Below are 22,308 nucleotides of genomic sequence, written 5' to 3' on the forward strand. Positions count from 1 at the left end.
CTCTCATGCTAACTGTGTCAATGTCTGTTTCTTAGAGGATACAAACCAAAACAGTACTAATTACATTTAGAGAATAAGGACAAAAGATCCTAGCAAGATTTTCCCATTGCTGTGTAGCAAGAGAATGAATTCTCATAAGAATTGCAAGGAGTATAAAAGGCTAGAAAGACAAGATCATCTGTATATGTGTTTTCTTTTCAGCACTCTAGGGTACTCAGACCAGTTCCCAAGAGAACTGCATGTTATGATTACAGAATTCAGGAGACAACTCAGGTATACAGATATAAATTTAAGTCTTCATATAGAAGTTGTAACTTCTGCTGCAGCCATGTATGAGGAAATAAAGGACATTGGTTACTGTGAGGAAAGATCTGAACATCTCCAGGAGGAAAATACACTAATAATACAAGTGGCAGAGCTAACCCTGAGCAAGTGAAGCGAAGACTTCCTTTCCTTTGAGCCAAATGGTCTTGGAGAAAGACACCTAAGTTTCAAGGTTCAGACGAGGGAAGGGAAGGCTCTTTTCACATGGTAGCTTCAGTTTCTTTCTTGAAGGATAACAGTGGGAAAGCAGGCATCATTGGAGTGGAAAAGGCTATAGAGTCTGGAAAAAGATTTTTGAAAGGAGCTTATGATCTGAGCGTAGGATACCGAAGCTTAGGGTTTCACAGTTTGCTAGTGATGTGAATAGAAGACACACAGTAAAACAGGAGATGAAGGAAGCAGGAAGCTGTCACGGGTGACTAGCTCTCACGGTGAGCACTAGGATTGTGACAGAAATCAGGGTGCAGGAGAACACGGAGGCAGATCCAGTGTCCTCAGTGACATCATGATTGTGGTGATGCTGAGAAGAAAGAAAAGGAAACGAAGTTGATGGCATGAATTTCAAAACAGGATGCATTTCCGGAGAAGAACATGCAAATACTGCTCCACTGACCCCCATGGGTGGTTGAAAGAATCCAATCTTTGCCGTATCTTGAGAGCTAAGTCATTAGGGAGAAGAGCAAACTCTTACACTGAAAAGACTGCAAAGACAGTTCTGTTCTCCAAGCAGAGCCAAGTTTCAGTTAATTAATCATTATGATGATGATAGTAGCACTTATTAACACATTATAATCTAGGCACTATTCCAAATATTTGTTTATTGTATAGTTATTTATAACAAGCTAGCACAAGGGGTGATTTGTGAAGAAGCTCAAGGTGTAAAAATGTGCTTTCGATGATAAAATAAGTAAACTCTGGAAGGTACAATGAAAAGGACACTGAACTCAACAGAAAAGGTCAGCAGAACATGCAAAATGTTATAATTAGAGTATTAGCTTTTAAGAATTTGGTCATGAGCCGGGCTTGTGAATCCTATTCCTTAAAGACACCACTGGTGGATTCCCAAGGAGGGTATACACAATAAAGTAAGAAAAAATGTCTACAATGATGCATTTTATAACTAACTTGGGTTTTTATTCCTAAAACTTATATGTAACCATTGATATGTATAAGGTAGAATATGTGCATAACCCATAATTACTCATTTTTGCTCTGATTTAAGACCCAGACTAAGAAAGGAAGCACAGGTAATATCTGCTTGACACCCCCACCACCCCAGCCCACATTCTAATGTCTTAGATGATGAATCACAAACTTGGAGGCTATGAGTCAAATCTGAATTGTGTTTGATCCACAAATATTTTTAAATTTTAATTAATTCCCAGCACTTAAAACTTCAGGGCTTTTGCTTAAGGGAAAAAGGAAGGCTAGAATGAAAGAAAGAAATTCAACTAAAGTAACAAGTGGGTCTATTAAGGAGCTGGGAAGGTGACCAAGTTTCATCTCAGTTTCCCCACCAATTTTGCAGTTTCAACACTAGGAAACCTACTTCCTCAAAACCATTTCCCTTGTAAGCAAACTCAGATAGCTGGACACCCTAGATTTAGATGCTCTTTTTAGATTGACACATCACAATTTGATGTTTGCCCAAAATGTTACTATATCAGCAGTCAGTATTTAACTACTTCCTGTAGATTGCTGCATTTTTCCAGATTTTGGCTATGAAATGAAGGGTTTAACAACTGTTTTAATCCTCCCAGTCCAAGGGAGTACCTCCTCAAAGGAAAATGACTGCCCTACTTAAAGAATCTTAATGATGCAGAGAAAAGGAAGCAGTCCACATAAATGAACACTTAAAGAAGATGAAAGTCCACAAATCCACCACAAAGTTTGTTAGCATCTCTCCCATGTATCTATTACACTCTAAAACCTACTTTCAATAATGGCTTATTTTGATTTCATAGCTTCTATGGGTGTACCTAGAGAGTTAGCCATATGTTACAAGTTGGTTAAACTTGGTGGCAGTGAAAAATAAAGGAAGGAGAGATGCAGATGATGCAGTTATTTGAGGTAAGCATTCTGTTGGAGTTGTTGAGTCCAAAGAACCAGCTTATGGACAGAAAACACTCTCAGTCAAGAGTGCTCCAAAAAGCTCTTAAGAAAGATGTTAGTATGGAACCATGTGCCCTGCCCCTAGTCCCTGGGTTCCACACAGCACAGGGAAACAGAGGTGACAACCAACAGCCTGACCTGATTGAAGATTTTAGGCCTGAAATGATACTCTACCACAAAGACCACCCGAGTGGTAGATAGGCTTGCAAAGGGTTATGGATAAATGGGTGTCATCTGGGATCACCTGGGAGGCTTGAGATCAGATCATGGGGCCTATAGTCTCTTGCAGGAGGCCAGGTAGGTGGAAGTAAACATCCAAAGCATGATCCTGAAGAAGAAGTGCATTTAGTCTACTGATATATTTGAGCTGTGGCGCTATTGCTTATATCCAGCAGATATGAAGTACTATAAGTCAGTACGAAAGTAGCCTAATGTTCTTCACTAAAATTTTAGGGCAGGGGATATAACTCAGTGGCACAAGCACCTGCCTGGCCAGTGCAAGGTCCTGAGTTCAATTCCTGGTACAAAAAATAAAAATAAAAAAATAAAATTACAGTCTTCTTTGTTAAAATTAAGGGCTATTCATGAATGGTTCCTAGGATTTGTCAATATCCAGTTTACGTTGAATGCTTCTGTTGTCACTGAATTTACTACTACAGCGAAGGTAACATAGTACTAACTGACAATTGGTTTTCTTTCTATGCTAATATCTGTGTTGTCTGAGGATCATAAACAATCATATAATTTGGTCTCAAAGAATGGGGCATTGTGCCAAAGAATTTATAAAGCCCAGTATAGAAAAAATAAACAAAAAACTAGAAAAATGAGAAGACAAAGCAACAAAATGCCTCCAATGCTTCCAACTCCACCAAAACCAGTTCATAAGATATTGAGAAGAAAAGAATCATAGGCTACAGGACTAATAGGTCTGAAATGGTATCAGTAGAGCTAAAATAGTTCAAGAAGGTGATTTGTACATTTTTTTTTCTTGTACCAGGAATCAAACTCAGGGCCTCAGTCTTGCCCGGCAGGTGCTGTGGTCACTGAGTCTAGTCTAGAAAAGACACTAGTAAATAGATAGCAGAGTGAAAGAAAGGGATGTAAAACATGAATACCCAGCAAAGAAAAAAATTTAGAGTCCATAAAAAGGTCCAAACAGAAATCCAGGAGATTAGAAACATGATAGCATAGGTAGCAAAAGTGAGCAATGTAAAGAGAGAGTATCAGGTATAGAGGACAGTGCTGTGCTTAATTATCAATTAATGAGAGATACTTTAAAAACAAAAGAACATGATAAATGAATCCAATAGTACCTCTAGGACTCAACATGGAAAAACATAAGAGTAATTCAAATTAGTGAAAAATCAGAAGATAGCACAAAGGACATTACAAAGCCTGTTTACACAAGTAATAGCGGAAAACTTTCCAGACATTAAAAAAGAATTTACCATACATATAAGTGAAACATACAGAACCCTGAATGGGCATGATGAGGGAAAACAAAACAAAAACCAAAAACACTGAACCTAATAGTTAAAATTCCAGAAATACAACATAAGAACAAAATCTTAAAGCCACTACAGAAAAGCAATGAATCACCTATAAATAGAGGAAAACCCACCAGAATTACAGCAGATTTCTCAACACAAACCTTAAAGGCAAGTAGAGTATACAATGGAGTGTTTGAAGCTCTTAAAGAAAACTTCCAACTCAGACTGTAATATCCTGTGAAAATATCTTTCAAAATTGATGGGAAAATAAGATACTTGCATTGTAAACAAAACCTAGAGAAATTCATGACCAGGTAAGCAACACTCCAAAATATTCTCAAGGATATCCTAGAAGGAGAAAATGAAGGCAACAATGCCAAAAGTTCCAAAAAATGAATATATCAGGTAGGGCCAACAATTAAATAGAAGGGAAAGAAAGAAAAACTGCAATAAAAAATTAGTGCAATGGCAAGATTAACTCAATAACTATCAATTATAGCTATCCATGCAAGTAGACTCAATTGACCAATCAAAAGACACAAATTAGCAGAATGGACCAAGAAACAAAGTCTAATGATATTCTATATACAAAACACATTTAACACAAAGCAAAAATTCATAGATTAAAAATCAAAGGAAAGAAAGCAATATTTCATGAGATGAGAACCTAAATAACAAGCAGGAGTAACTACCCTGCATTCAAAGTGAATTTCAAGCCAAAGCTGATCAAAAGAGGCAAAGAACGTTACATATTTGAGACAGGAGCTTAGAGCATGACAAAGCTGGCTGGGGAAGTAGGCATGACCTGATCCTGGAGTACATGTGCAGAGTAGTTCCCAAAACCCTGCACATGGACTTTTTATGAAAGCTTGAGCCAGTTTTCAATAGGATGGCCTAGGTTTGATGTCAGCCTGAGGTGTGGGATCCCTGTGCCACCTCTTAAGACCTACATGTAGAAGTTCTCATTGGTTTCCTGGAGATCTGGCAGCATGAAGGACATGCCAATGCCAAAGAGGATTTGCTGTCGTGGCTTTTCTTCCTTGTAGTCCACCCCACCTTCTCCTGAGTGTTCTTCTATGTTGCTTTTTCCTCTTTTATTTTGTCCAAGTTTACATTGCAGAGCCAGTTGCTCCCTCATTCTTCACTTTTATTTTTGCAAATAAACTTGACCACTGCCTTTTTGCCCCTGTTGTTCAATTCTTCATTTGCGATCAGAAGAACCTGGAATTTAATTCCAGGGGAGAAGCAAGCAACCCAGAACCTGGTAATATTTAGTTGGTGAGCCACTGTTAGAAGCTGGCTGCCTGGTAACATATTGGTCAATGAAACTATTCAACAGAAACAGATAACAGCTATAATCATATATACACCAAACCACAGTTCACCCAACTTCATAAAACAAACTTCAATAGACATAAAATATCAGATCTACATCAATACAATTGTAGTGGAGGATCACAATACCCCGCTATTGCAAATAGATAGATCAACTAAATGAAAAAAAAGAAGAAATATCAAAGTTGAACCAAATCTTTGGACAAATGTACTTAATAGATATAAACAGAGTGTCCCATGTCACAGTTCATGATCATGGCACAGCACAAAGGATGAAAGATTACTCAGAGTCAATGTCCAATTCAAACTCCAAAGCCCAGAGGAACTGCCCTTAACTGAGAGCCCGCAGTGTGAGAGAGTCTTATAAGGACAGCCCTTAACTGAAGCTTCCTGAAGCCAGGATGAAGGACAAAGGAAGGACTTGAGTGCAAGAACTCCTGTACAAGAAAGGAGAAAGACAGGAGAAGGAAAGGCTAACATCATGGTGGTCTGTTACATAATTGACCTGAGGGCCAATCTAAGTAATAAATCAGAGTATAGAAAGGATAAGGGCCAGCGCACTCATTCTTTAAGGCAATGTGGTTTGATCCTACTTGGACTTCTGGCCCTGTAGGCTGTCTTTTAATTTCTAACCATGCATCCCAGGAGGTTTGGGGTGTGTGGCTTCAGAAGTCCCTTATCTTTGCATAATCATCTCATAGATACCTCTGGTCAGTGTTTCCACAGTTCTACCCAACAACAGAATACATGTTCTTTTTTGGTCACACATAGTACTTTCTCCAAAATACACCATATACTAGCTAATAAAGCACATCAAAGTAAACGCAAAAAAAAAAAAAATTTACAATGCATATTATCAGATCAAAGTGCAATAAAACTAGAAATTCATAGCAAAGGAAACCACAAAAACTGTGCAAACATATGGTAATTAAACAACACACTTGAATAATCAATGGGTCAGAAGAAATTAAGAAAGAAGGAAGACAGTTCCTTGAATTAAGTGATAATGCTAGGATAACATACCAGAACTTATGAGATAGAATGAAAGTAATTCTATGAGGGGATGTTTATAGCAGTGAATATCTACATCAGAAAAATATAACAGGTTTAAATAAATAACTTATCTATGCACCTCAAGGACTTAGGAAAACAAGAAAAATCTAATCCCAGAGCTTGTACAAGGAATGAAATTATAAAGATCAAAACAGAAATTAATGAAATGGAAGCTAAAAAAATTACAAAGAACTAATGAATTGAAGAGTTGTTTCTTTGAAAGAATATATCAAATAGACAACCCCTCAGCCAATCTTATCAAAAAAAGAAAGAAAGACACCAGTTAATGCCATTAGAAAGGAAAAATGAGAAATCACAATGAGCACTGCTGAAATCCAGAAGATTATTAGCCAAATTCTACAAGAACTTCAGAGAATATAACACCAATATTCCTCAAGCATTTTATGAAAATCAAGAGAGAAAGAGTAATTCCAAAATTATTCTCAGAATCTAACATTTTTCTGATTGCAAAGCCAAGCAAGGATCTAACAAAGAAAAAGACTTATAGGTCAAGTTCATTAATGAACATAGATACAAAACTTCTTAAGATAATAACAAACAGAATGCAATCAATCGTCAAAATGATTCTACACCATGACCAAGTATGCTTCATCCCATGTGTGCAAGGATAGTTCAACATGCTCAAATCAGTTCATGTAATTCATCACATAAACAGAATCAAGGACAAAAATTACATGCTCATGTCAATAGATTCAGGAAAAAACTTTGACAAAATCCAACATCCATTTGTGATTAAAAAAAAAAAATCCTGAAGAAAATATGTACAGAAGGTTGTTATCTCAACATTGTAAAAGCCATTGATGACCAACCTACTGCTAACATAATATTTAATAGGGAAAACCTGAAAGTATTTTCTCTAAATTCAGGAACAAGACAAAGATACTCATTATTACCATGCCTGTTCCATGGCCATACTTCCAAAACTAATATACTAATTTACTTGAATCCCAATCAAAATGTCAATATGATTCCTACAAAACTGGAGAAAATAATCCTAAAATTTATTTGGAATCAGCAGAGACCCAGAATAGCAAAACCACTCCTGGATAATAAAAGCAAAGCAGGTAGCATCAATCCCAAACTTGAAGTGATACTGTAAAGCTAGTGACTGAAGCAAGAGAGTACTGGCACAAAAACAGGCATAGGGATCAACAGAACAGAACAGGAGCAACAGAAATTGTCCCAGGCACGTACACCTATTATAGCTTTGACAAAGGACCCAAAAACATATACTAAAAAGATCGTCTCTTTAATAGATGGTGCTGGGAAAACTGGATATGCATATGCAGAAGATTGAATCTAGACTTATGTAACTCACGAATTAAGATAAAAATGGATCAAAGATCTAAATATTAAAATAGAAATTACTAATTTTCTGGAAGATAAAATAGAGAAAACTCATGAAGACATAAGTATATGCAAGGTATTTCTGAGCAGAATCCCGATGGTACAGGAACTAATTACCTAGAATCCACAAGTGGGATCATATCAAACTAAAAAGGTTCTTCACAGCAAAGGAAAAAATATACAGAGTAAAGAGATAATCTACAGAATAGCAAAAGCATTTTGCTAGCTATTTCATTGACAGAAGAATATCATCAAGAATATATAAAGAACTCAAAAAAATTACTCCAAAATAAAAACTCAATTTAGAAATGGGCAACTGAAATGAATAGATACTTTTCAGAAGAAGTAGTACAAATGGCTAATATACATATGAAAAAATGTTCACCATTACTGGCCATCAGAAATGGAAATTAAAACCACACTGAGATATCATCCTATCACAGAAAGAAAAACATCTAAAAATAATGAATGCTAATGAGAATGTGACAGAAAAGGAACTCTTCTACATTGTTGGTGGGAATATACAGTAGTACAACCACTGTGGAATCAGTATGGAGATTCCTCAAAAAACTAAAAATAAAAATTCAATTTGACCAAGCTATTCCCCTTCTAGGCATATTGCAGGAATACATATATTGCAGTCAGAGTTTGCAAGGGAATAGATTTAATATAGGACACATAATTTATAGGATTACTTTATAATCTTCACCCAAAAAAGTCAAATGTGGAGGAGTGCAAGAAATCTGTCCATGTGCTACAGACCCAAAAATCCAGCTGACAGTCCGGATTTCATGGCAGTGTCCTCCATGAGGCCAACTGGAGGCCTAGAGGCCTAGAGCCACACGTCTCATACAAGTTTGTATCAAGGATCTGCAGTGGGAAGGCCTGAAAGTCAGTGGTGGAAGCTGGAAAGTCTGTACCAGTTGGATGAAGGATCTGTGCTACCAGGCTGAAGGACCTGCACTGGAGCCAGAAAGCAATGCTCAAGGGGTAAGGAAGGACCAGAGCACCTCCAAAAAAACCATAGCCATCCTCAGTGACAGCGAGGTCCCAAGCTCTTCCATTGATGAGAACAGCTGAGTTTATATCAGAAAATCCCCATGACATGCTTATTCAGGAGAATCAACCGTACACCATCTTCCCCTCCAGTTCTCTTTTTATGCTGTTGGCAACAGTCCTCAGGTGGGTCTTCCATGCCTAAAACCACACTGATTGAGTTCAGCTGGGTGTTACATGTTGACCATTAGTTAATCCTGCATACAGAGGGAAAACAAAATAGGGATAAGTAGGAAATAGAGGAAAGTCCAAACAGTTGTGCAAAGTATATATTCCGTTGTGTTATCAATTTTGTGTTATTAATTTTCTTTTTTTGCAAGAGTCTTTTTGGTTTATATAAAATACCCCAAGTGTCTTAGTTACTTTTCTTATTGCAGAGAAAAAATACTCAACACTCAAAGTTAAAGGAGAAAAGGCTTACTTTGGCTCACAGTTTGTAGAGGTTTTAGTTCATAGTTGGCAGTTTCCAAAGCAGGGTAGCATGATAGAGGGGCATCGCAGAAGACAAACAGTTCATGCCAGGCAGAAAGCAGCAGATGGCAAAGTAGTACAGCAGCAAAGCAGCAAGCAACAGCAGCTACCCTCTTCTGTCCATTAGATCTCACCCTTAAGATGGGAAGGTCTCATAGCCAGGAAAGGCTGCATGTAATCCTGGCTTTGCACCATGAATCAATCCCAACTTCACATCCTTGACCCCGTACCACACAACCTATACCCAGCCACCTCTGAAAAGCCCCACATATGATCTCGTGAGGCTTTGGGGGGACATCTAAAGTCAATCAATAATATGAAGTAACTACTTTGAAGGTAATGTTATATGGTATAACTACTGTCATTCCCTTATTATATTGCTATAAAATTGTGTTTCAGTTTTTCATAGAGTAAAAAAGAAACAAAGATGCTAGCCTTAGCTTAAATAGCAAGAAGATAATCAAGAGAACTTGTGTGCTATTCTTGCAGGAATACTCAGCGTCATGCTGTGGGGGAAGATTTGTGGAAGCTCTCCATCTTGACTGATCAATGACTTCCCTTCATTTGATTCTAATTTTTAAATATATGAATACTGCATATTGACCTGTTCTGTAGCAAATAGAGTATATTCTAAGTCTTTTAAATGTACAAGTCTAGATAGCTATGAAATGGGACAGTATTTCAACTGAACAGAGTTTCCCCAATGTTAAAGAAAGGTATGGTATTTGAAAGCTACCCTCAGAACTTTCTCTGAAGTACAGATATGTATGCTGCTTTTCAAAAGTAAAACTGTAGGAATTTTATAGGTAATATTTCAGATTAAACAGCAGTTACTTCAGGGAAAGTTCAGACAGTCAGGGGGTGTGGTGAGGAAACAACCATGTATAAATGCTGGTGTGGCTGGGTAATTGCTATAATACATCCTCCTGCTTCCTTAATTCAAGGATCTTGAGAGGGCAAACTTGTTTATTACCCACAGCCCTTCCAGCTGTCAGTGCCTCCCAGGGCACTTTCAGGACACCTGCTACTTTGGCACCAATGCTCTAACACTAGACACTGATTTTTCTATTAGGAAAGAAACTGAGATGCCACAGAGTATATGGAATCTATCAAGGTTAAATGGGCTGTTTATTCTATCAAGAGAACAAATGAGAAATGATGCAGGAAAACAGAACGGGTGATATGCCTCATTCTACAGAAATGAAAACCTATTTTTCTTAAAGCAGACTAATACCTAGTCTGATAGGTAATCTACAAATATTTGTTGAATTAATATTTACTAATAAATTGCTTGGCCTTTGGTCATTTTAAGTTTCTAGAATCAATAATGACTTTAAAAACTAAACTAGCTTGAGAGATAAACAAGCTAGAGTTATTAGAATTGTCTGTTTAGGACAATTATAATATTTCTTGCTTTTTGCTAAAACAATAAATATAGGCAATTAAGTCTATTATTCATATAAGAGATTTAAGACAAATCCTCTTCTTAATATTAATTTGCCCATTTAATATCCAGTAATGGTTGTGCTCTTTAATTCTTTCTCATTTCTTATATTGCCAATATTGTCAATAGGAGATGAAGACTATGCACAGTATTATCAAAATGACACTAACTGGTAAAATCAATACAAAATGAGACAAGTTTGATTCAACTGAAGTCACATTTATAAATAAAATATCACCTTCAAGACTAGAAGGTCAATATAGGCAAACAGTTCTGAGAATAGTGTGAGATTCATGGGCTGTTGAGAAGGAGCTTGTTATGGTTTGTGTCTGGATGAACCCCCACCTCAGTCATGCAGGGGTGGGCTTTTCAGAGGCAGCTGAATCTAGAGTTTATGACTGGTTCAGTGTCTAGAGCTGGGATTAGGGCTGTGTGTGCTACATCTGCCCTAGGGCACGTAGCCTGCATACACTATAAGGGGTGGAAAGGAGGCTCTGTCTACCCTTTTGCTCTTGTTGCTTTTGCTGTCTTCCACCACCATGAACTGACGCCCCTCTGCCATGTCACCCTGCCTTGGAGCCAGCTGCATACGGACTGAAACCTCCACAAACTGTGAGCTAAATAAACTTTTCCCTCTTTAACTTTGAGTACTGGGTATTTTGTCCCAACAGTGAGACGAAAGTAAGTAACACAGAGCTCATTCGGTAGTTTAAAAATATACATGTCTAACCAATGTCCCTTACCCACCTGCAGCAGCAGCCCCTTGCTACTGTTCCTTGTGGCATCAGCAGGCCTGGTGTCTCCTAACCACCACTCAGGGGAAGAAGGCGACCCATGATCACTATCTTTAGATCTGCTCTTCTATATGGTGAGCTATCTAGACCCTGTAACTCCCCATCCTCCACCCATCAGCAGAGAAGATCCATCACAGGCATCTTTTGGCTTTCTGCTCATGGGCAGAAAGCAATCCAGCTCAGTTTCTCCCTTCTCACCACTCAGCTGTAGGACAAGGTCTAGGGCAGCCCTCCATCTAACAACAGAAGGCAATCCATAATCCACAGTTCCCCAGGCATGCCTGCTCTTATACTTGCTAGCAGAAGGCATCCCAGGCAAACGCTTCTCTCTCGTAGTGGCACTGCACAAAGGATGTACCAGGAGTATTGCTATCCATATTTGAGGCCAAATACTAGAAGGAATCATATATAATAGGCATATTGAGAACATTTTTTAAAGCAGGACTTGTAAAATTACTTCTTTGGAAACAAATGAAAACTAGAACACCTCAAAGAAAACGTTTATTAACAAGGAAATTGTAAAAGTACAGTAAGGATAATACAATAATATAACGAAGACAAGAAAACACACCGGATAAGCTCAAAAGTAGAATGGAAATGAGAATAGAAAAAAAAATCCCTGAACTGCAGTAAAATCAATAATAAAACTTAATAAAGTCATGCAAAAGCACATTGTAACTAAACTTCTGAAAACTAAGACAAAGAAAAGAGTCATAAAGGAATCAGAGATAAGCAATGCATTGTGTATAGGGAACCCTCAGTTCAAAGCGAGATGAAATTTTATCAGAAGCCAGAGAATCCAAAAAAAAGAGCGACACAATATGTTTGTGCTAAAGAGACAAGAAAGAACTGTAACTCTAAATTTTATATCTGGTAAAACTATTTTTTCGGAAGTAAAGGCATTCTCAGAAGAAGAAAAACCATTTCCCCTTTGGAGCCTACCCTTAAATAATAGCTAAAGAAGCTCATAAGCCAGAAAGCAAATGATGACAAAAAGGAAAGGGAAAGTGGCTGGGTAAGATTAAGGGCAAACATGATAGACCACCCTTGTCCTGTGTCCCTAAGTCATTCCAACACTATTATTGATATAACAGGTAGGGCACGGCAAAGCTGGCTCGGAAAATATGCAGGACCTGTGAATGACAAGATTCTGGGACAGCCATTAAATAACTCCCAGGGCCCAAAATGTGGAACATCTCCCAAGCTCCCACAAGATGTGGATGACAAAAGAGAGGAGATGCCAGGAGGGACCCTTGGGACACAGAGTGCATTTTTATTGTTGCTTTTATCCTTTCCTCTCTTTGGCCCAAGATCACTCTACAGAGGTAGTTCTGGCTTTACTCCTTCACCCCTCTTTTCAAGTAAACTTTTGGCACCATTTTTGGCTCATCTCATCCAGTTCTTTGTTTGAGGCAAGAAAGACCTGGAATACTTTTAATTGATGAATCATTTCTAAAGGAACTACCGGGCAAATTATAATACCATCTGTTGTGGTGGTCTGTGTATGCAGAAATATTTGAAATAATGATATTTAAAAAGGAGAGATAATAAAGTAGCTAAGTGAAAGTCAATAATTAGTACTTCACTAGGGGTGGAAAAATGTTGACGCTGGGACATTTGTGATAAGTGGTGTATGACTATTTAAGACGTCAACCACCAAGGAAATTATTCAAAATAATAATTTCAAAAACATTATGAATAAAATGAGAAATAATTCCTAAAAAATCATTTGAGTGTTTAATCCATAGCAAATCAAGAGCTACAAAGAGACAGGGGAACATGAACCAGAGGAAACAAAAACACATGGTAAAAGAGGAAATTTAAGTCTTATTATAGCAATAACTATTTTAAATATAAATTGACTGAAATATTATGAAGCACAAAGTGGCAGATTAGGAAAAGATCTTACTCATCTATGCAACATTTATAAGAACTCAGATCAAATATAAGGATAAGTAGGTTAAAGCTAAAATATAAATATTTCATAATAACAATAAAAATTGAAATACAGCCTACATTAACATCAAACAAAATAGAACCATGAAAATTACTAAAGAAAAAGAAGAATATTGAATAGTGATAAAAATAATAATAAGAAAGCATAGCACTAAACAACAGACTTGTTCCTGGCCCTCTCGTCAGTATAGGTGCCACCGTGGTCATAAATCAAATGGCAACCACTTTAAAATAACCGACGTCCTACAGAGTTCATTTTCACTCACATCTGGAATGTAAAACATGATTTCATGAAATTAGACGGTAAAATAGTAGTTACAAAGCCCGTCAGTGTGAGGAGAGAGGAGGAGAATTCAAAAAGTACGTTGCTGGACAGGAGGAATATTTTTAAATGTCTAGATGGGCAAAGAGGTGAGTCAGTGCCTGGGGCCAAGGGTGGGGTAGAAAGGATGAGGAAAGGGGCAGAGGGGAAGGGGGAGCAACTACAAATGGCTGTGGAGTTTGTTTCCTGGGTGACGAAGCTGTCCTAAACCTTACTGTAGTGATGGCTGTACAGTTTGGTGAGCATAGTAAGCAGCATCGTATGGTACACTTTAAATGGGTGAATTGGATGATTTGTAAACCATATCTCAACCTGTTTAAAAAATACAAGCAAAACTGTGGAATACAGCTAAATCTGTGCAGAGATGCAAACTTACAGCATTAATTCAAAGAAAAAACTAATAAAACAACTCAAGAGCCTAGACTATTTTCTAGGGAAAATGTTTGTATTTTAAAGGGAATTGAAGGGTATTAATGAAGAATAAACAGCAAAGCCTTAGGGATGGCAACTTTTTCATCGCTTTGAAAAATTTCAAAGACTAGTGAAAACCAAAAATAAAAATGTGTCTAGATTGAAACTCTCATGCCATGCTTATCCAGCTGTTTTCACACGATCTTTATTTTCAAATGCCTTATAGGTGCTTTAAAGATAATTTTTACACATGAATATTCATAAAAGTACTCTCAGTTCCAACTCAATATAATTTTACTTACAAATTAATTCTTACGCTACTTCAACGTGTGTATTTTTATCTATGTATTGATTGAAATAGTTAAATCCTTGGAAGTTCTATACTATTTATGCTATTTTAGAGGCTACTTTTCCTCCTAAAATATGAAGTGTTCCATTATATTAAACACCTTTAGGGGCTGGGGATTTAGCTCAGTGGCAAAAGCGCCTACCTGGCAAGCGCAAGGTTGTAAGTTCGGTTCCCGGTACCAGAGAAAAACCAAAAAAAAAAAAAAAAAGATCTTTGTGTAACATATTTATGATACAGTAATATTTCATCTATTGAAGACTCTAATATCTAACCACTTTCCTATTATGTACATTTCTGCTGTATCTATCACACTATCCTGAAAATCATTATGGATATAGCTAGAATCAGGGACAAGATTACTTTTTTCTGAATATATTCCTAGATATGAAAAGTTGTTTTTAACTCAACAAATGATCTCAAATTCTATAATGAAAAAATCTTTTTTATCATATCTTCTATTCTTGAGTATAATAGTTAATATAGTGACAGTAATAAATTTTCACTCTTTCCTAGAGTATAGATACCAAATAACAATGTTTGTATAATATAGATTTAGAAGAAAAATAAAGAATGTAATCATTTTCAAAGTTATAAACTTGGGGCTGGGGATTTAGCTCAGCAGCACAGCACCTGCCTGGCAAGCGCAAGGTTGTGAGTTTGATTCCCAGTCCGGAAAAAAAAACAAAAAACAAACAAACAAACAAAAAAACAAAGTTATAAACTTAATCAGTTTTCACAATGCATGACTATTACCTACATTGACCACCAGACATTCCAAGCAATTTAACGTATAAACTAAATAAATCAGCAGTAACATCTTGAGATTTGCCTCCTTTCAACAGGTTAGTGAGAACACATAATATGATTGTTCTAATATATGCACTGTCTCCCCAAGATCAGGAATTTTTTTATTGTCATAACTAAAGTGGATATTCAAAGGACCATTTTAAATTGGAGTCTTCATATAATTTAAGAAGAAGCTGTTTTTCCCCCTAAGTAATGCAGGAAATTTTCCTAATAATTTCCATACTGTGAAAATTTTCTTATAATGCTCTATTGCCACCCATCTTTAAAAATGCATTTTCTACCAGGTGGGATGGTGCAGTCCTGTAACCCCAGCACTTGGGAGGCTGAGGCGGAAAATAACCATGAATTTGAGGCCAGCATCAGCTACACAGTGAGTTCAAGGCCAGCCTGAACTGTGTAGTGAGACCTTATCTCATTAAATAAATAAATAAACAAACCAAAAATATGCATTGTCAAAACTTAGGTTAATAAAAGAATAGCTCCACTGGAAATGCTACTTTCTTCTAGAAGTTTTTACAAGCAGTCACATCCCTAAGCATTGTAACATTAAGAAAGATTGGCAAAACAGTATAAAGATTGTGACTGACCGTGTAAAAGAATTAGTAATAAACAACAACTAAAAGGAAAAACAATACTGTAGCCTTAAATAGGTGAGATTAAAACCCACTGTGACAAAGAAAATACTTCAGTACAATTTCTGCATCATTAAGAGACTTTAACACACAGCTAGGAAGCATTTAAAAGTACTCAAATATATATATTATATTATACAATTATACTATATATTATATTATTACATATTATATTATATAATTTTGGTTACACTTTCTTGGTTACACTTTCTTGTTTTTTTTTGTCTTTTTGTTTTTTGGTTTTTTTTGTTTTTCTCCGGTACCAGGAACCGAACTCATGACCTTGCGCTTGCCAGGCAGGCACTTTGTCACTGAGCTAAATCCCCAGCCCCATTCTTGTTGAGTGTTTAAGATCAAGCCAAATGGAGACCTGTGCCAGTGAACAAATGGATTAGGATTTCCCCTATGAACAGACCATTACCTCACTGTGGGTAGCACATCCTCTCCTACCCACTAGACAAGACTAAAACTATAGATTACCAAATTCCGCAGATTTCCACCACACAAAACACATAAATGATCCCAGCTCCTTCCTCGTGTGTCCCACTTCTCTGAGCACCCACACTCTGCTCTTCAGTGCATCCTATATCTCTAACAAACCCTTCTCTTGACCCTTAAAGGGAAAAGCATTCAATTAGATAGCACTTTACTGTAAGTAAGGAAACTGGACAAATCCTTATACTTTGTACTGCCCCTAAAATCCCCAAACATTTCCTGTCTGTCACACACCATGACACCTATTATTTATATTATTATGTTTCATATTATTTCAACCTCGTAACTCTATAGATAGTGTAAATACTTTATTCATTTATTACAGTGGAAGAAACTGATGCTCAAAAAGTTTGCCTAGCATGCTTAGAATCACATTGTTAATAAAGTATTCAACCCGACCAAGGCAGGCTCTGTCAGGCTTAACTGGTTCCTCCCTTGGAAGAGCAAAAACTCTTGGTCTGCAAAACAATCTACAACTCCTCAAGTATTTATAAACCCAAACTGTATTGTAACGTCTAATTCTAATGAATAAGAATGGGTTGTACAAGACTTTTAAAAGGTCATGTTGCCAAGCGTGGTGGTGCAAGCCTGTAATCCCAGCACTCAGGAGGCTGAGACAGGAGGATCATTGTGCGTTCGAGACCAGCCTGGGCTACAAAGTGCGCTCAAGGCCAGCCTGAACTGCATAGCGAGACCCTGTCTCAAAAAGACAAAAAAAAGGTCATGTTAAAGTGACATGTTCATACTGCTAACAATGTTGCTTCCATTTTCAGTAAGAACTAAGGAAACTAGAGTTAATCTGCAGTCTGTGGTTTATGCTTAAATCAAGATAAGGAAAATCTTAATTGTTAAAATTTTCCTCACAGTAGTCTTGAACTATAACTTTGAGAACGTCTCAAGATAAACCACTGAGGATCTGTTCCACTGTGCCCTCATTCACTCCTTTCTTAGTCATTTCCTCAGGTTGATGTGTTCTTCTCTGCACTGGTGGACAAGGCCGTGTCCATGTTATCATGCTTCAACTTAGCCTCACCACACGATTTGTCAAGGCCTATACATTTTGCCCAAATTGTATACTCCGTGGTGTACATAAACAAACGCAGTCTCTGCCGGCTTTCTGGGGGCGGGTGGGAAGGCATGCTCATGGGGAGCTGTTCCGAGTGCGGCATTGGGCTGCTCTTCTGTTGCTCTTATCTAGAAATAGCAGAGGGACATTGTGTGTCCCTGACAGTCCTCGGTGAGCCGAGCCTCACAGAGTGTTAACTTGGCTGCCACACACAGTGATTCAGCAGTTTACCAGCAAAGAATGTGAAAGGGAGAAGGAGGGTTTTCTATGCTGGGTTTGGGTAAGACACTTTCTTCATTGGCTGTAAAAAAAGAGAAATCTTTGTTTCATTTGATTTTATTTTTATTTTGTTCTTTATTCTAAAACTTTCCTAATGAAGGCAACTGGCTGATTCTGGAAAAATAAAAGCTTATGGGTATTTGCCTCATTGAGCATCTGGAATGCAAAAACTTATTTGTAAGTTCATACAGAAATGAAGTAAAATAAAATGGTGTTTACAGGAATATATCTATATTACATAGATGAGACATGGGAGGTTTTTTTTTTTTTTTTTAGCAAAAGCTGTGTTCTTTTTCAATCTAGTAGACATCTAGGAGAGAGAAAATTCTGTTAGTCCTATTTTATAGATGAGGAAGAGGCGCCAGTGAAACATTAAATGACTCTTCACCAAGTCGTGCAGTGGGATACAGTCATCACTGTTCCCTAAAATCACTGCTCCCTAAAATCCAACTATGCCTGCCTTCACCCTTCTGTGCTGCTAAAATAAAATACCACCGATGGGGTAAGCCATAAACAATCTAAATATCTCTCACAGTTCTAGATGCTGAGACGTCCAAGTCCAAGGCCTTGGTAGATTTGCCTTCCAGCTGCTATCTGCTTCCAAGACGGTTCCTTGTTTTTGCATTCTCTGGATGGGACAGACATTACACCCTCATACAGAAGAAGGTAAAGATTGAGGGCCAAAAAGGAGCTGAAGTTTTTCTTTCAATTCCTTTCATAAAGTTCCTAATCCCATCCTTTAGAGCACAACCTCCTCCTAAAGGTCCTACCCCTTAATATGGCGATGAAATTTCAACATGCATTGTAGAGGGGAAAAAAACATTCAAATCACAGCATGCCTCTCAAAACAATACTGATTTAATTAAAATATAATGTTAACTCTTCCTCAAATGGACAGGTTAATAAAACTAGCAATGTGAACTCTGTCAGTCTTTCCATAAAATGATTCCATGTGGTTCAGAATGGTTCTATGAAGAAATGATGGCAAACGGCACTTCCAGAATCAGTTTTTTAAAAACTGACCCTCTGGAAAACAACTATTTGTGGTTACTTGAGTATGTGACAGTTTTTCAAAGAGAAAACTGGAAGAAAAAAGAGTAGCTTTCCTAAATGAAACTTGAAATTAGTAATAGTAGAGAGACAAGACTTTCAAAGCCTAATTCTAAATTCCTTTCTGAGACTCACATGATCACTTTAGCTCTAGAGCAATGGCTTCAGAAACAAAATCTATAAATAATGACATTTATAGATCAATTACTATTCCCTGGGGAATTTGCTCTCCTCTTACTTTACAGTATAACTGCCAAAAGAAAATTATATATGGCATGTTTTGACTTGGCTCTAAGCTTTCTCAGAGATGTTCTTTCTTTTTCAGCGTCGACTCTGAAACTTACCTGCTACGTTTTTGGCCAAAAGCCAGCGCTTCATTAAGTCTCCAGTGTGCGGTGATCCTCTCTGGATTCCAGCTTGCCTCCTGTTTCAAGGTTTGCCACAGTGAAAGAGTTCGGCTAGCACAGCCACAAAGCGTTAATACAGGATGATCTGGGAGCTTCACAGCAAGAAAAAGTATGAAATTTCTTGATTAGAGATTGGAACAGGCAATCATATAGAGAACATTTGGCCATGAAGAATCAGCAGGCAGAGACTTTTCAGGCACTCTGACAAGCTGCTTTCTTCACAATTGCTAAGTCAACTTCTTGGCCAAAAGATCTGAAAGGTCCACTTTCTGCTTTCTGGAAGATACACCACTAGGGAATCTGCTTCACTGCTCATTCATTTACTCTTTCACTCAGTCATTTCCTCAGTAACTTATTTAATCAGCTATTTAAGAACAATTTTATTTTAGTACAAAAAAGTGCTTCTAATAATTGGATGAATGCTCAAATTCCCTGGAAATCTTGCTGAAAAGTGTCTTCTAATTCTCAGTCTGTACTTTAACCAAGTGCTCAGTTGATGCTGATGCCACTTCTGCACGGTATAAGAGACAGAACTCATTTTGTTTCTCTTTTCCCTAAATTAGTGGTTCCCAAGCCTGTTATAAAAATGCAAATTCTTATTCTCAGGCCAAACCCACGGAATCTTACAGCAAGATCCGGGAACCTATATGTGATCAAGACCTCCAGTGGAAGTGATGCAAACTCACATTTCTAACCCAGACGTGTAGATCATAATTTCTAAAGGCTAGCTGCGCAATAGAATCACTTGGGGAGTGTAAGAGTTAAATTACTTTCTCAAAAAAGATATGTCAAAGTGCTAACCCTAGAAGATACCTGTGAACATGCTATTGTTTGGAAATGCACACTGCAGATATAATCAGGCTAATATGAGATCATGATGGCTCCTATATCCAATGACTGCAGTCTTTACAACGACAATGGGATTTTGACACACAGATATCTCAAGATGTGAAGAAATTCATGTGACAAAGGAGGCATAAACTGCAGTAAGGCAGGTTTAGACAAGGGAATGGTAAGGACTGCTAAAAACCATCAGGAGCTAAGGAAAAAACATGAGACAGTCTTCCCCAGAAACTTTAGAGCAAATAGAAATTTACCAAAACCACGACTTTAGATGTTCAACATTTACAATTGTGACACAATATACTCCTGTTATTTCTAGGCAACAAGCTTGAGATACTTTGTTATGGCAGCCCAGGAAACTAATATAGACCTTTGCAAAACTAAACCAAACAGAAACAGAACAAAACACCGTGATGTTTATTACCCAATCAATTAAATTAGAATTCCTAAGGATAATGTCTCTATGTTTGATTTTAAAAATCTCCCTCAAGGAGTTTCAATTTGTCATCAGAGTAAAAGTATTCAACTCTACCCATTTTCAGATATGAATAGCCTGTTTATATTCTGTTTTGCAATAAGTCAAATTGCCAGGAATAGTTGAATATCAATGAGATGATGTCTTTGTTTTGTGAGTACCAAAATTAGTTATGTAGATAAGACTTACATTATGACAGTATTTCTCAGAATTTGATTAGGGTTACAGTCATCTGCAGTTAAGCCTTAGTAGAAATGCAAAATTCTCGGACCACCATAGTTCTACGAGTCAGAGACAGCATTTAAACAATGTCCCCAGGTAATTTAAATGCACATTAAAAGTTGAAAAATACTGTCCTTACCGCAGAAAGACACCCATGGGAAGTTTTGAGTGATATGATAAAGCTATGTGTGAAAATGCTAGTTTAATGGTGATATTTACAGCAGACTAGAAGGCTTACAGAGCTTTCAAAAAAAAATGATATTCTGCAGTTATAAAAATGCTCTGCAACTGACCTATCTAACATGGTAGCAACCCTAAACAAATGGCTAAGGAGCATTTAAGAACAGTCTACTGTGACAAACTGAATTTTAATGTAATTGAATTTCAGTTCTTTAAATGGCATGTGAATAGCCACATATGGCTCGCGGTTACTGATTGGACAGCACAGGCTACATGTGAAGATGAGTTAGGTAGCATCTGTGGTAGCTGGAGAGTGAGCTGACTGCACCTGTGGGTATGACATTAGTAGATGGCATCCAAAAAACACAGTATCTCTCACATATGTCCCCCCCAAAAAAACCCAGGCAATCCAATGTTTTTCTTGAATGAACGAAGATTTGAAATAATGAACTAATGGCTGACTTTGGCTTTGCCTGCCATCAACTTTCAATTATAAGTGATCTGATCATCCTGCCTAGTGGTTATCTAGTATGTGGTTATCTAGTATGCCAGCACCTAGTTTCTCCTTCTTTGCCATTTTGCTATTTGCACTGCTTGACCCATCATTTTCACTTATCAAGGATCCATCAAAACAGTAAATAATTTTCAAAGGATCTAACAGTTTAGGAAAAGATACACTGTTACTTGGGTACAACTTTTATGTGGGTATGCGCAACTGATTTCAACAGAGCCTTGCTCTCCAGATTCGTTGCCTTTATCTTTAGCTGGGCGTGCTCTATGCCTTAACCCCAGCATTCTGGAAGACAGGTAGGAGCATCACAAGTTTGAGCTCAGCCTGGACAAGTTAGCAATTTAGTGAGACCTTGTCTCGAAATAATAAGAAGGGCTTGGATGGTGGCAGGGAAGGACAAAGACTCTGATCTGTGTACAAGAGCACAGCAGCTATGCTGGGGCAAGGAGAGTAGAGGAAAACAGATTTGGGACGTAATCAGAAAGAAAAGCTCAGGATCAAAAACCAGCACCAGGGTAATGGGAAGAAAGGGAAGTCAACTGCCCCAGGCTTGAGGCATCTTTTACACACCAGATGCAACATACATCACATCTTGGGACAGGCTCAGGCTCTCTGAGGGAGGAAGCCAGCATTTTAGCAGCCGCTTGGCAAATGGGCTAGGCTTGAAATCACTCCTCCACTCCACTGGAAAGGGAAACATGGCCAGCGAGACACTCACAAAGCAGGACATCAGAAACACTGAAAGCTGGAGAACAGTGTACTCAAGGACTCCGGCACCTGCGGACCCTTGGGAATTCAAAAACAACTGGGCTGCTCTGATTAGAGACCTAAGTCCAAGTAGTAAGAAAGCAAGGGT

At 37.7% G+C, this 22,308-nt stretch overlaps 1 long non-coding RNA gene across 2 annotated transcripts in view; it reads left to right on the forward strand.

Moving 5' to 3' along the window:
• The window catches only part of LOC106149539, a 54,920-nt gene extending 33,981 nt beyond the window's left edge, over window positions 1-20,939 (forward strand). For both annotated transcript variants that reach the window (XR_001235793.1, XR_001235794.1), the window contains 2 exons: window positions 18,300-18,430; window positions 19,140-20,939. This is a non-coding gene — a long non-coding RNA (uncharacterized LOC106149539). The remainder of the gene's footprint in view (window positions 1-18,299; window positions 18,431-19,139) is intronic.
• Window positions 20,940-22,308: the final 1,369 nt, after the last annotated feature.

The sequence above is a fragment of the Chinchilla lanigera genome, unplaced genomic scaffold (genome assembly GCF_000276665.1).
Source record: "Chinchilla lanigera isolate Chin_1 unplaced genomic scaffold, ChiLan1.0 scaffold00047, whole genome shotgun sequence".
Classification (NCBI taxonomy): domain Eukaryota; kingdom Metazoa; phylum Chordata; class Mammalia; order Rodentia; family Chinchillidae; genus Chinchilla; species Chinchilla lanigera.